General features: G+C 34.1%; 1 non-coding gene and 1 pseudogene across 1 annotated transcript; both read right to left on the bottom strand.

The window, feature by feature from the left end:
• Positions 1 to 5069: 5069 nt before the first annotated feature.
• Positions 5070 to 5187, bottom strand: LOC114726067 (U5 spliceosomal RNA). Its single transcript, XR_003738474.1, has one exon. It is a non-coding gene; the product is annotated as a U5 spliceosomal RNA (small nuclear RNA).
• A 925-nt stretch (positions 5188 to 6112) lies between these two features.
• Positions 6113 to 11695, bottom strand: LOC114726064 (CDPK-related kinase 5-like; annotated as a pseudogene).
• Positions 11696 to 14014: the final 2319 nt, after the last annotated feature.

The raw sequence follows: 14014 nt of genomic DNA, 5'->3' as shown, positions 1-14014 counted from the left end.
GCGTGAGTCTGGCGCATGCCTTGGTCCTGGTTTTATAGTGCCTTTCGCTATTGGAACTGTCCTGAGCTTCCCGATGCGGGGCTTTGAACGACTCTTCTGCTCCTATTGCTGATCCGATGAACCATGTCATGTTTCAGTTCAGTATCACTTTCCTTATATGTTAAAATCAATAGTTTCTTTCGACATCATAATACTTCTTAAACTCGCAAATGGATTTCATAAAGCAATATTGAAATTTATCCACGCAAAAAATGAGGCATAAGTGATAATTTTTGATAGAGGAGCATGGTGTGATTAAGAGTAAGGGCAAAAAGTGTAAACAAAGAAATCTAATATTTTAAAAGATCAATTACAAGACATTAGAGGCTCAATGACAAGAATAAGGACTAAAGCTATGAAAGAAATCCTGAATTGTCAAATAAGAAAGCTAAAAAATTAGAACCCATTTATTTAGAGGAAGTATATTTTAGTGAGCCTAAAAGGAGTCCAAAAATGATGATCACATTGTTAGAAGCCCAACAAGATGATGTAAAAAGCCCATATGGGGTTCAGATTAAAGAATTCACTTAAAATACTATGTGACAAGCATATGTCTTGGACAAGGATCATAAGTGACGTTCAAGAACCTTCAAGAAGGAATGAAGGATCAAGAAAGCATCATTATGAATTGATTATGATTTAAATTCATTTTTTTGGTCAAGGATTATTCTAGAAGATCATGTTTTGATTTACTTTCCTCTTTTAAATAGCAAATTTGTTCTTGAAGTTCAAGTTATTTCTTTTTATTTCTATGTAATAAATAGTGTCTCTCATAGTCAAATAATCATTAATGAGGTATCATCTCTAGCATTTATGTCTTAAGATGCTGATTCTAGGGTCTTCTATAATTGCTTATATATAGGCTACGTTTTTGTAATTGAATTTTCAGACTTAGATAAATGAGAATTGGGTTTATTTTTCTCTGTGTGAGCTTTGCTTGCATCCTTATATTCTTATGAGAATACTTAACAGTATTAGGAGACTGATCAATCTCGTGGTGTCTTTATGACTAAAGTTGTAAGAGACAGGTTCTCTTAAGATCATATCTAGATCAACTGTCGATTCGTTACTTGATTCCAACCGTACGTCTCCCTCTTATTAATTTTAGAATCAATGTTGGAATTTTTCGTGTTTATTTGTGGTGAAGTTTGTGAAGATTAAGCCACGTAAATCTGATACGTTATATATAACGTCTGCCTTCTATCCTCTCGATACTTGGTATGCTTCTGAATGACAAAATGTGCTCTTTTATTTTAAGATACCACTCACAATTGATAGCGAATCAATTCAATTACAGCTGTAGCGAGTCCAGGGACAGGGAGTAGCGTGGTACGCAGCAAAAGGCGCAAAACCTTGAGGCAATGATTCAGACATGCCGAGCTATAACACCCCCAACGTTATGGTGCTTTGCCCTTTCTCTTCCATTCTATCCATTTCCTTTTCTTCATCTTCTGTGCATGGTCAACTCGCGGTTTGTCGGGTCAAAAAGCTTTGAAAGTGAGATGACTTTAAGCCAACGCTAACCCGGGACAAATTATTTATTCATTTTTTGGTGAAATTTTTTATTTTTAAATTTTTTTTATACAATATCCAAAATAATATAATAAGATTTTTGTTTATTTTTAAAATATTTGATTGAAATCACTAAATAAATTATACGGATATTTGTTTAAGATATACTACAATATATAATAATATAATAATAATTAAAAAATTTTACAAATCAAAAAAATAAATGTGGGTTAGCCCATGGCATATTATAAGCCTTGCGGTGCGGGTTAAAAAAAACTTATTTAGTAATGAGTTGGCTTTTAGTCAACCATAACCCATTATTTTTTGTGGGTTGACAGGTTATTGTATATAAAGAAATGACGTGGGAGAGAGGATCAAGATCTGGTGCATTGGCGATTTCAGATGGACCTTCGTTTCCTCACTTGCACTAATTTATTCTCCTAACTTCTCCAAACCTTCTCTCATATGTAAGCAGATCCAGGCTGGTTTCTCATGATTTGGCAGGCTATAAATAAACGCGTGTGGTTATTATTCTTTTGAGTTTGCTCATTTGCTCTCTACGTATATATGCTGCTTCAAGTGAGCAAATATATCATTGTAATTGCACATATTCGCCTCTTTGTTGATCAGCTTCATTTCGTGCACTGCACAAGGATGCATTTCACAATTTGTATGAATTTACTTAGATGAATCTACAAAATGGAATTTGCAAAGAAGTGTTGGATAATATACATTACGTTGCTGTTGAAGATTGTATTTTCATAACATTGACTGACATTGATTTTATAACTAATAACGGTGTGAAGTTATAAATTAACATCATAAAACAAAAAACTGATCAAACTAGCCGATTTAACCAGAAAAGGTCCGGTTGGATTTAGACATTAAACTGGTATCAAACCGGTAAAAACCAGTGTTAACTGATAATGAATCGGTTCGAATGATTATGTTGCTATTGATTATATTTTTTTCTCATTCAACTCTTAATATTTCAGTCACTATGATTGAATGAATTTTAGTGATGATTTTAGTATTAATGATTATTAATTTTAGTTATTGATGAATTGTATATATCAAAATTCTTAATGTTGTTGTACTTTGTTATTATTACAATCAAATTATTGTTATATTTCCTTATATTTTGTTATAAGCGATTATTAATATTATTGTATTTTGTTATTTTCAATTAAATTATTTTATTTTAATATGATCAGTTTAACTCCGAGTTATCCCAATCCAATAAATTGACTTTTAAACCATTACTTCAACTGATTTAATGTCCGGTCCAATTTTTTATTTCTTGATTAACATTCATGATAATTTGCATGTTATTATTATATAAAAACATGTAAAATTCAAGTTAGAATCAATTTTCATTTTGCAAATGTCAACACATGGGTAATTTTAATTTAAAGTAACAATTTTTTCTCTTGAAATATTAAGTATATTTTGGACATAGTCATTAATCAGCAACATGTATGTCAATTGGGCCAATATTTATCAAACTCATGTTATTCATAAAATACAAGCAACAATCAATATAATTTTATTTATAAGACATTTTCAGTCTAATAACATTAAAAAAAGATAAGATGCTTAAATATCTTGGAAATATTCTTAAAAGAGCACACAGCACTTGGAGGTTTTTTTTTTTCCTCTTATATGTTTTGAAAGTTTTATTTCGAAACATTTCTATCTTAAGCCAATATTTGCCGTTAAATTTGATAGTTAAATTTAACAGTCAAACTTAACAGCGAAGAACAACTAGAACATTTTTGCTATGAAAATAAACTTTCAGGGTATATAAAAACAAAAACAAAAAAAAACTCCCAAGTGTTGGGTACTTATTTTTAGATGTTTTTAGCGTATTTAAACACCTCGTAAAAATACGCGAGACTCTCCGCTCTATTGTTCTATGGTTGATGTCAAAGATCCTACTTCTAAATGCTTCATATATTTTAACCTATATCATGAATAACTTTTATAATATCCTATAATTGAGAGCAAAGAGAGTATAATTCACCCCCAAATTCTACAGTTGGAGCATATATAATTATGTTAAAACAGGATAAATTATTAATAGAGTATTGGAAGAGGACAGGGTCACTACATCCCTTGGATGATTTGACCTTCGTCATTATGCACCAATCTAATAAAAAGTTTATTAGGAAAACTCCTTTTTAATTTTCTAATAAGAACTCGATCATCTCAGGGTGTGTTTGGATAAAACCAAACCATAGTTTGGAGAATAGCTTTTGAGAAGAATAGATTCTGTGAAGAATAGATTTTGTAAAAAAGTGATTCTGAAAAGTAAAAGTGTTTGGATAGTTGTTATCAGAAGTACTTTTTATATATACAAATTACTAAAAAAAACATAAGTTAATATGATAATTATATAAAAGATAAATTTTATTATATATTTTAACTTGAAGAAATAAAATTATTAATAATATATTTTTTACCAACATAATTAATAATACATAAGATAATGTAATTAATAAATAATTAATATGTGTATATATGTTTATAAGATATAAGGTTAAATATGTTTATAAAAAAATAATTGAGAAATAGATCTAATTAGGCACAATCATCTCTCCAGTTTGAACCAGAAGCATAATGAATTCACTTCTCTTGAAACCAATGTTTTAAAAGCCGGACCGGAAGTCGAGCCGGAAAGATCAACGGGTCATGGTTCAATCGGTCGGATCGGTCAGACCGTTTGGTCAGACCGGTGATGCAATAATTAATTTAAAACAATATTATATACATATAATTAGTATATATGAAAAATATCAAATTATTAAATAATTTAGAAATGCATTTAAATAATCTAAAATTATAATGAAATCATTGAAAATGGACTAAAACCTTATATATTTAAATTTATGTATGTTTAAAATATTGAATGATATTACAAATATCAATTCATTCAAATCAAATATTTTTTTAAACGATAGACCAAATATCAAAACAAAAAGACTAGCGACTTACGATTTTAACACCACAATATATGAAATTTTCAATGAAATAATACTCTATGGTTATAAATAATCTAAAAATATATTAGGATATTTAAGGGGATCAATTTTTTATTTTTCTTCTATTTTTTTTTAAATTTTTAGTATTTTTTCAGTCAGGCTAAAAACTGTCCGGTTTTCTGAAACCGTTCCGGTTCCCGGTCCAACTCCGGTCCAATCCGGCTCAACTATATGAACGGTTTTTTGGTCCAAACCGAGCCGTTAACGAGTCCGGGTCGCGGTTCAACCGGTTCGACCGTCCGGTCCGGTTCTTAAAACATTGCTTGAAACCATGATTCCAATTTGAACCAGAAATAAAATAAATTCACTTCTTCTGAAATCATCATGATTTTGACCCAAACAATAATTTTAAATTATTAGTCCAAAATTAATACTCTTTAAATAACATTTCACCAAAGTGACCCAAACAGGCCCGAGGAAAATTTCAGAAGCCAACCCTGCCACAGTCCACAGAAAAGTTTGAACACCGATATGTAGGACCCCACCAATGGCGGGACCCTCCCAAAAATAGGCGTATGCCACTTAAAGCAGCGAGCACACGGTATTCTTTAGTAAAAGGCGAAAGAATAGTTCGCTCTGTGCTCACTGCGTGGCTGCGTGAATTTGGAAGGGGTGCTTGCTTCTGCTTTTATATTGCCTTTCTATAGGAACTGTCGTGAGCTTCCCGATGTGGGACTTTGAACGACTCCTCCCTGTTCCTATCACAATCCATCTGCTGCTCCGTCTTATTTCTGAATTTTTGGCACTGCACATCGCAAATTATCATTATCATGTGCTGAAGAGCTTAAGCAGGTGCAAAAGATTTTATTTCCTCACAAGCTTTAAGAGAATTAAAGCTAAAATTATGATCATTGTGCAAGTTATCTTGCTAAGAGTACTACAAATCTTATACGTTAAATTTCAGTCCTCTACTACTTTCCTTAGACATAAAGATCAATACTTCCTTTTAACCCCATTATTCTTGTTGAAGTCACAAGTGGGTCTCATTAACTGTGATATGTTTAATTGGAATCAAATCAATCAATTTGTATTTTGTAAATGTCAAAACATGGATAAGCTTAATTTAGTTATTTTTGTTGAGTATGCTGGGCAGCGCCGCAGCGTGGAATGCGTAATGGAAGGGGTTGGGATGTAAATGAGACACTCACTCTTCATTATACTGTGTTAGTAGTTCTGCTCCCCGGGCTCCCCCACATTCATTGTTGCCTCTTCTTTTTCCGGTGAATCATTCGCCCTGTATGTTGCAATTGCATACTTGCACCTTATGATTATTTACATTTGCCAAAAACTAATTGACTAATTTGATTTTATTAAAAAAATTTTGTTAATTATTTTACGTTAATGTCTCGACCAATTCAATTGCCCGTATAAAAAAGATTGGCAACACCAGCATTTCTTACAAGTATTCTCAGAAACTTCAACCCATCCGCATTTATCTTAAAATTCATATTTCTAGTGTGGTTTTACTTGCTAATTTTAGCGATTTGGCCACGATTTTTCGGAGCAGACGGGGCAGCATCTACTTCAAATGTACAGTTTCAGTCAAATAAACTGCTTCTATCAGAAACATACCGTTACATAATAAAAGTGGCAAAAACAAGTGAATAAAAAAAGGTGGGAAGAACTCAACAGCCCCCAATAACCTGTTTCCTTCGACTTCATAATTCTCGATGGGGACAAGAATGATACTCCTCGTCTGTTAATTTCATATCGAGTTAGGATATCACGTGTAACCATCTAATAACAACCAGAAAATATTCTCGCCTGCAACTTAACACACTACAACTTTACAGTGGAAAACACAAACGCCTGTAGGAGCAGGGTTTACTCTTACTCCTCTTCCAAGTGCACACGAGCTCGAGTCCTCTAAGTGGAGAAGTCTCGGATAATTTAGACTGAACCTAGCGTAACAGTGGCAAAGATGGTGGTAAGGAGAAAGAAGATTGTTGACCAAAATTTTCTTGGCCAGTATGAACCATCTTGAATCTTGTGTGAGTCCTCCCGACCATCTTCTATTGAGCCTTAGCAAGACTTCGAGATGGTCCATGCAACAATTTGACAAAGCCAAGGAAGCTTAACTTTCCATCAGTGTGTCTAATCCAATCATGAAGAACAGCATGAACAGGGACAGATGGGCCAAGGCCAAGTTCCTGAATAATTTAGTTGAAACCATAAATGAGAAATGTTATCCCGCAACAGCATCCAAAGCTGATAACTTTTTGGTATAGAGACATTTAAACTAAATGACTTCAAGTACTGCTATTGCTAATTAAAAAATTGACCTTAATATGCCAGTGGTACTACAATGATCCATAGTATCCGAAAAACTATACTAGTGATATATCACTCAAAAAACGAAAAAAAGGAGGAAGAAGAAGAAGCTAGACTAGTGATATTGCGAAACCACTGAAGTTGGTGTTATTAGATGTCTTCGCTTGTGTAAAATCATCCGTGCATATATTGGGAGAATGACAGTTTCAAAGGACCTACCAGCTCGAACCCATGCCCATGTGTTTTTAGCATACAGAATTTATCTGGCATGCATGCATAACAAAAACTATCTTTTTATTCAAATCAAGCATACCGAAGCTAGTTCCTCAATGACAATAGCGCGGTTCCCATCTTTTTCAAAAAGTTCATAGGCACAGCGAGCATGCTGCTCCCACCGACCAAGTGCTTCAAGTTGATGAACACTGAGTGCAGCTGCGCAGAACTCATCAAAATCCATCCTTCTATATTGTAATGCATTAAGCTGCCATCCAAAATCATAGGATTATGATCAATTATTGTTAAAGATACAAGCTGCCTATTGAATCATATGCCGAGTCAAAGACTAGCCCTTGCACTTACTGATGCCAGAAAGTCAGGAATGCGAGAATCTCTCATGGCATCTGTAGCATTTTTCATTAAGACCTGGCCAGCTCAAATGTATTAGATAACAAACATCATCTTCTTAACATAGTATATCAGAAGAATTGGAAAGAAACCCACCGCTTTGATATTTTCCAAGCTTATAGTACCATTTTTGTTAGGCTCTAAAAGTGTAAACTGCTCCTTCAAATAAAATAGCTCATCAGCTGTTAACGTCTTAGACAGTGCCTGTCCCAATACCAATGACTTTGATAAGCTCGGGGAAACATACATGCATAGCATGCTTAAGCTTGATATTGAAAAGAAAGAAAACGGAAGTAAACGAGGAAAAAAGTCAGAAATAAACACTTAAAAAAGCAACACTCAGCAAATACAAAAATTGCTCGGAAGAGAAGTACAGTAAATGTAAATTTCTTTTTCCTGTCTTCAACTTCAAAAATGGAGGAAGCATTTTATGCACGGTAAATTCAAGCCTAACAAGAGGGAAACACTGAGGGATAATCAATGGGTTTGCCATTCAGATTATTTAAGTAATAATAAACTCTTTAAGCCTTAACCAGATATTAATAATAAATAAATTTTTGTATAAGTAGTGCATCTATTAATATGTTAAGAATAACGCTGAAACTAACTGGAAGGACATATTCAGTAGAGAAACTCAAGAAGGGAGGCATAAACTATTCATAAATGGCTATTAATTTGATATCAAATATATGAACGCAAGCACAGTTTCTACATAAATATACACACCCTTAAAGCTGCTTTCCGTAGAGATGAGGAGCGCATGTATGCCTTCATGAGCTTGAATATTAGAATATCCAAAGGTACTTTCACATCCTTGTAATTTTTAATCCAGGGATGACCTGTTATCCACGAGAGTGAGTAATAGAATAGAAATAGGAGCAAACTCAGAGCCGCTGATAATAAACTCACTTAATGCCTGTGCAGCTGTCATTCTTTTCCGTGGATCTTTAATCAGTAGCCGTTTAACAAAGTCCTTTGCCTCAGCCGATAGAGAAGGCCAAGGAGGTTCATCAAAAGTTGGATCAGCTTTCAGTACAGCACGGAAGATTCCAGACTCAGTCCGGGCCCAAAATGGACGGCTTCCACACAAAAGAATATATGCAATCACACCAATACTCCAGACATCAGCCTCTGTAGTGTAGGATCTATGTAGGACTTCAGGAGCCACGTAGTATGCACTGCCAACAATATCATTGAGCCTTTCATCTGCAAACAATGAAAAGTATTAAACCTTAAATAAGTCCAATTTATTACATTATAATGCAAATTACATTACAGAACCCAAAGCATACCTGGTTTTACAAAATCTGACAACCCAAAGTCTATAGCCTTCAGGTCTGAGTTTTCATCCTTTGACGTAAATAAGAAATTCTGATCCAGAAATTAGTCATACATACGAGTTAATACTTCATGAGAATTAAAAATAAGACACAGAAACCAAATCAAACAACCATTTTTATTAAATAATTAATCAAATACTATATAAATAGACTCTGGGCTGTTACTTTACGTTTTTTATCCCCCTCTTCCTCCGAGTAAAGAAAATTGCAAGCATAAAGCTATCTTATATTTTGCAGACTGACCTTGGTTTTTTTATTTTTTATTCTCTATTTTGTTTTTGGGTTTTTTTTTGGGGGGGGTGTTGGGGGAGCTCATTGCTCTCAGATAAAGAGTAAGTCCCATATCAATAATAAAAGTTAATTTCATCTTATCGGCGTGATCAGAACTCAACAGTGCAGAGAAAAGGAAATTGCAAAACTTGAGAATATATTTCACCTCAGGTTTAAGATCGCGGTGCACAACACCCTGTAAATGGCAGAATGCAACAACATTAAGTATTTGAATCATTACAGCTTTTGCATCATCCTCTGAGTATTTTCCACCTCTGCAAGAGGAAGCAGGTGTCATAGAGACGCTAGAAATAATGTTATCTTGCAATAATTTCTGCTTTTATCCACTCTGGCTATTACTCTGTCAGTATCCAGATTTAACACATTGAAAAGAATGTATATCTATTGCCAAAATATATACCTTGATAGTATTCTGTCCAACAGCTCCCCTCCTTCACACAACCTGAAACATGTGTGTTTCACCATAAGTTATCACTAATTATTCGTAGTCACCAAAGTCACGAAAGAAAGAGGGCCAGAAAACAATTTCATTTCTAATGTCCACATTGGATGACTGGTAGCTTGAAAATAAAAGAAAACCAGAACTAGAGCTTACTCCATTACTATATAGACATTCTCCTGGTCTTCATATGCATCATAGAATTTTACAAGATTCTTATGTCCTGTCAAAGCTTTCAATATTTTTACTTCTCTTCTTACATCCTCAATAGCAATGGCAGTGGTCATCTGAAATCAAAGATGAAAAATTTAAAAGTGATTAACATATAAACTAAATAAATTTTAAAGATAAAAACGCACACTTGCACACACCCACCCACATAAGCGGAAACACAGGCACATACACGCAAATGAGCATTGACCATGAATGATGTTAGCCCAATAACTTACTTTACTTTCACCCAAGACAAGATTTTAAACTTGAAGATGCAAGAAGCGTTGAGATTAAAAAATTACAGATTACGTAAAAGGTATGGACACCATGCTAAACAAATTCTGTCACAGAAGATCCAAGGCACGTTATTGCGAACATGTTGCCAATAAGAAAAGTTGAAACCATGATAAAAGTTTCGTAATAGGAATGTTGCTCGACAGCAACTGGTATGAAACTATTGAATCGAAGTGCATTACAAGCAATGAAACTAATTCAAGTGAATGCTGGTGCCAGAAATCAAGAAACTGATCTTCAATAATGAAATTTCTCATATTATTTTGCTCAAGATTTTGCAAGTTTCTATATATTTGGACAGCATAATTCAGGATCTTTCCAATAGTTGACTCCTAAAACATAGAATCTTCTTATGGCTCCAATTTTAACTGTTTGGTTAAAATACGATAAGGAAGTCATGTATGACCACCATCATTGGAAAGCCTAATAATACATTAGATCAATCGGCTATAAAATAGCAAGCCGAACAGAGCCACAGTTCGTAAACCAAGATAATTGATTATAAGCTGGTGTGGTGGATGGCACGATGCAGCTTCCCTTCCACTTAAACCGACCCATAAAGTGAAAGAATGATTTTTCCGACGACAAGAAAGTTATCAGTAACCAGCAAAATTGGGTGAAAAAAATCACTAGTTTTCAGTGCAAGTAGAATCTAAATCCTATTCCACAAGATTTCAGTAACTAAACTCAATTCCGGCCAGCTGGGTAAGATAAGGGAGGATTAAATCGCCCTATATTCAGAAAAGTGGTAATAATTTGGAATAGCAACTTGTAGGTAACTAATATGCATGTTCCTGCAAACCTTCACTTTCGGGATAACTTTCACAGCCACCTGTTGCCCCTTGAGCTCGCCCTTCTTAAACTTGGCAGCACAAGTGTACCCAAAGTGACCTCTCCCAACCTCATCTCCCAATTCATACTTGTTCCCGAAATGCTTTGAGAATCCAAACTCTTATCAAGCGCAGCACCCACCTCTGCTTCGCTCCCTTCTGGTATTGTTGCCTCATTCGGCTTCACCGACCCATGCCGCCTAGCCAACACAGCTTTTATGTGCTTCGCCGGCGACGGAGGTGGGAACGGGCGTTTGAAGAACCTTCTCGGCGTGGAGTTCGAGCTCCCATTCGCCGGAGATCTCGCCGGAGACTTCTTCGAGAACAGATAGTGGGCCGGACTTGGGCTGTAAAACGGGAAGAAAGGCGATTTTTTCCCATTCTCCACCTCTTTCTTCTCCTTGCTAGGGTTTTCTCCGTTTACAGAACTAGAATGAGGTTGAGGACATTCACTAACAGGCACAGAGTCGTCTCTAGGTGGTACCTGGTTATTCCTGGGCGATTCAGTTTCGGATTTGGGAGACGTAGATGTCAGATTCGCTGAGGGCTTTGAAGTACAGAGACCCATTCGGTGCTCCTCACAACAAACACACAAGGTAGAGATATGCTAATTCCAGCTCAAAGCATTATACACACACGTAAGTAATCACATTCAATTGGACAACGACAACTTTAAACTCTCAACAGGATTCGAAATCCTGGGAGCTCACGAAGTGAGATTGAGATATGAGGCGTGTGGAGGAATGAAGGTTCGTTTCTTGATAATGGAGAGTGTGTTGAAGAACGGTGGAGAAGAAAGAGAGAGGGATCCATAGAAAGTGATAAAAACTAAAAAGGAAACGACGAGAGGTTCGCTTTTTGTTGCACAGAACAACTAAAATTAAAATTAATTGTTTTTAATTTAATTGTGATTAATGATTTGTGGGTTTTGGTTGGAAAGAAAGGGGAATTGTGGGGCGGGAGGTGGTCCGGTTCGTACAGTTGAATTTCCACGTGGAAAGCAGAGAGCGGGCCTTCCAACTTTAAAAATTAAAAATTAGGTTTATAAATTACTAAATTAATGAGGGGTTACCAAACATTTGTTTTGGAGTGCGTCACTGGATTTTGTATTTTACCTGAAATTTAAATTTTGTAGGTTTTAAGTAACATTTAACCAACGGTATGGTTAAGGAAGGAAAGTGAGATGGTTTGTTTGTTTGTTTGTTTTTCTGTGTACATTACATTACCAAAGAAAGAAGAACAAGTAACACATAATGGTCACAGTAATACTTCTTTTTTTTGGGTTGGCAAAGAAAAATCTTTTTTAAAAAAAGACGGTTGGGTGAGTGATTGATGCTTCATAAGGTCAAAACGAGGTGTTTTGGTGCCATCACACAAAAAGGTGAAATAATTAAAATATGATTTAGGAAAAAAGAAGGTCCTATAATAATCTCCTACTAGCCCCATAGGGTATCCTTAAATTGTGGCCGCAATATGTACAAAAAGTCAACACCCCACCGATTATTTGCCTTGTATGTTTGGCAAGTTGCATGGCTACATAAGATAATATAATTCCTTACATTTTAATATTGGAGATATTTTAGTATACTTGGATGGAATCAGTTTCCATATATTATTCTATTTTTTGCCCAAAAAGGAGAACAAATTGTTACTTAATTGATGTGGTTCTCAGTTCATTGATGTTTGATAATTGATTTGTTATTTTATATTTTATTTGAATTTTCAGAAAAAGAATAAAATCTGTTGGTGCAATTGATGATCCTAGCTTTTCATAACTTTTAAATTTATTATTTTATTGATACTTATTGGGAACAGCCTTTGCCAGATTTTGTAGCAATTTTATTTTTGAAGTGGAAAATTCTGAAATAATGCAATACATTTGTTTAAATTTTGGGTCACTTTCATTCGTAATTGAAACCCCTCAACCTCAGTGGTAACATAATCTGAGCCATCCAATAATATATTCTATATTTTCTATATATAATCCCAGCAGACTTTTTTTATATATATATAAATTTCATCAGATATGTAGATAATAAAAAAAGAAGCACAACAATTTAATTAATGGCAATGAGAGAATAAGAATGTAACGATTGAATGAAGATATCATAAAATATACCGTTGGTACAGCCTTTTCGACTTCCTGAGAAGAAATCAGATCAGGAACCAATTTGAAATATGGAAGATGCATGAGGACAAACTAGTCCATTTCAATTTAATCTCTATGGCAATGTGATATTGTGCAAACATGCACACTCACACAGAGAGACCAGAACCTCAAAAAATATATATACACAGACGCGCATATATGTATGACAGAACATTAACTCGCCGTACGTTGTGGGCAAGTCATTATCAGTAGGTAGTATTCATAAAATAATCCAAACTGGCTGTAATATACTACTGTGTAACTTTCATCGATCAAATTCCTCTTTAATACTCCTCCAGTCCTTAATATAAGACCCATTTAACTAATTTGATTAGATTAAAGAAATTAGGTAAGTTAGTTAATCATAAAAAAATTGACACATTTTTCCTAAAACACCATAATCATCTTTCTTAATACTTCATCTCCCTCTTCTATTTGATTATGGTTGAGGGAGTATCCATAGGGATAATTTAGAAAAAATTGATAAATATGAGAAATTGGTCTTATATTTAGGACCAAAACTAATTCAACAATTGGGTCCTATATTAAAGACCGGAGGAGTATTATATAGAACCGAAGGTTCTTGAATCATAGGATGTCAAGAATTTTAAACAGGATTCAGACAAAAAGATCTAAATGTCTTGTACAAAAAAGAAGAAGATAATAATGTCAATAAAATGATAAATAATGATTCATGATAATTATTTGATCCTAGCATGGATGACGCATTATTGATCCGATACACTAAATTAAATGACATATATTCTCTCCTAATTCTTAATATAGGACTTAATTATTGAGTTAATTTTGGTTATAAATATAAGATCTATTTCTCATATTTATCAATTTTTTAAAATTATTCATATTGATACTTCTTCAACCATAATTAGAGGATATTAAAGAAGATGATTCTAATATTTTAAGAAAAATATGTTATATTTTTTATAATTAACTAATATATGTAATTTTTT

This window comes from Neltuma alba, unplaced genomic scaffold (genome assembly GCF_004799145.2).
Source record: "Neltuma alba isolate B1F8T4 unplaced genomic scaffold, ASM479914v2 tig00012329_pilon, whole genome shotgun sequence".
NCBI classification, from domain to species: domain Eukaryota; kingdom Viridiplantae; phylum Streptophyta; class Magnoliopsida; order Fabales; family Fabaceae; genus Neltuma; species Neltuma alba.
This window is presented reverse-complemented; position numbering and strand designations above follow the sequence as displayed.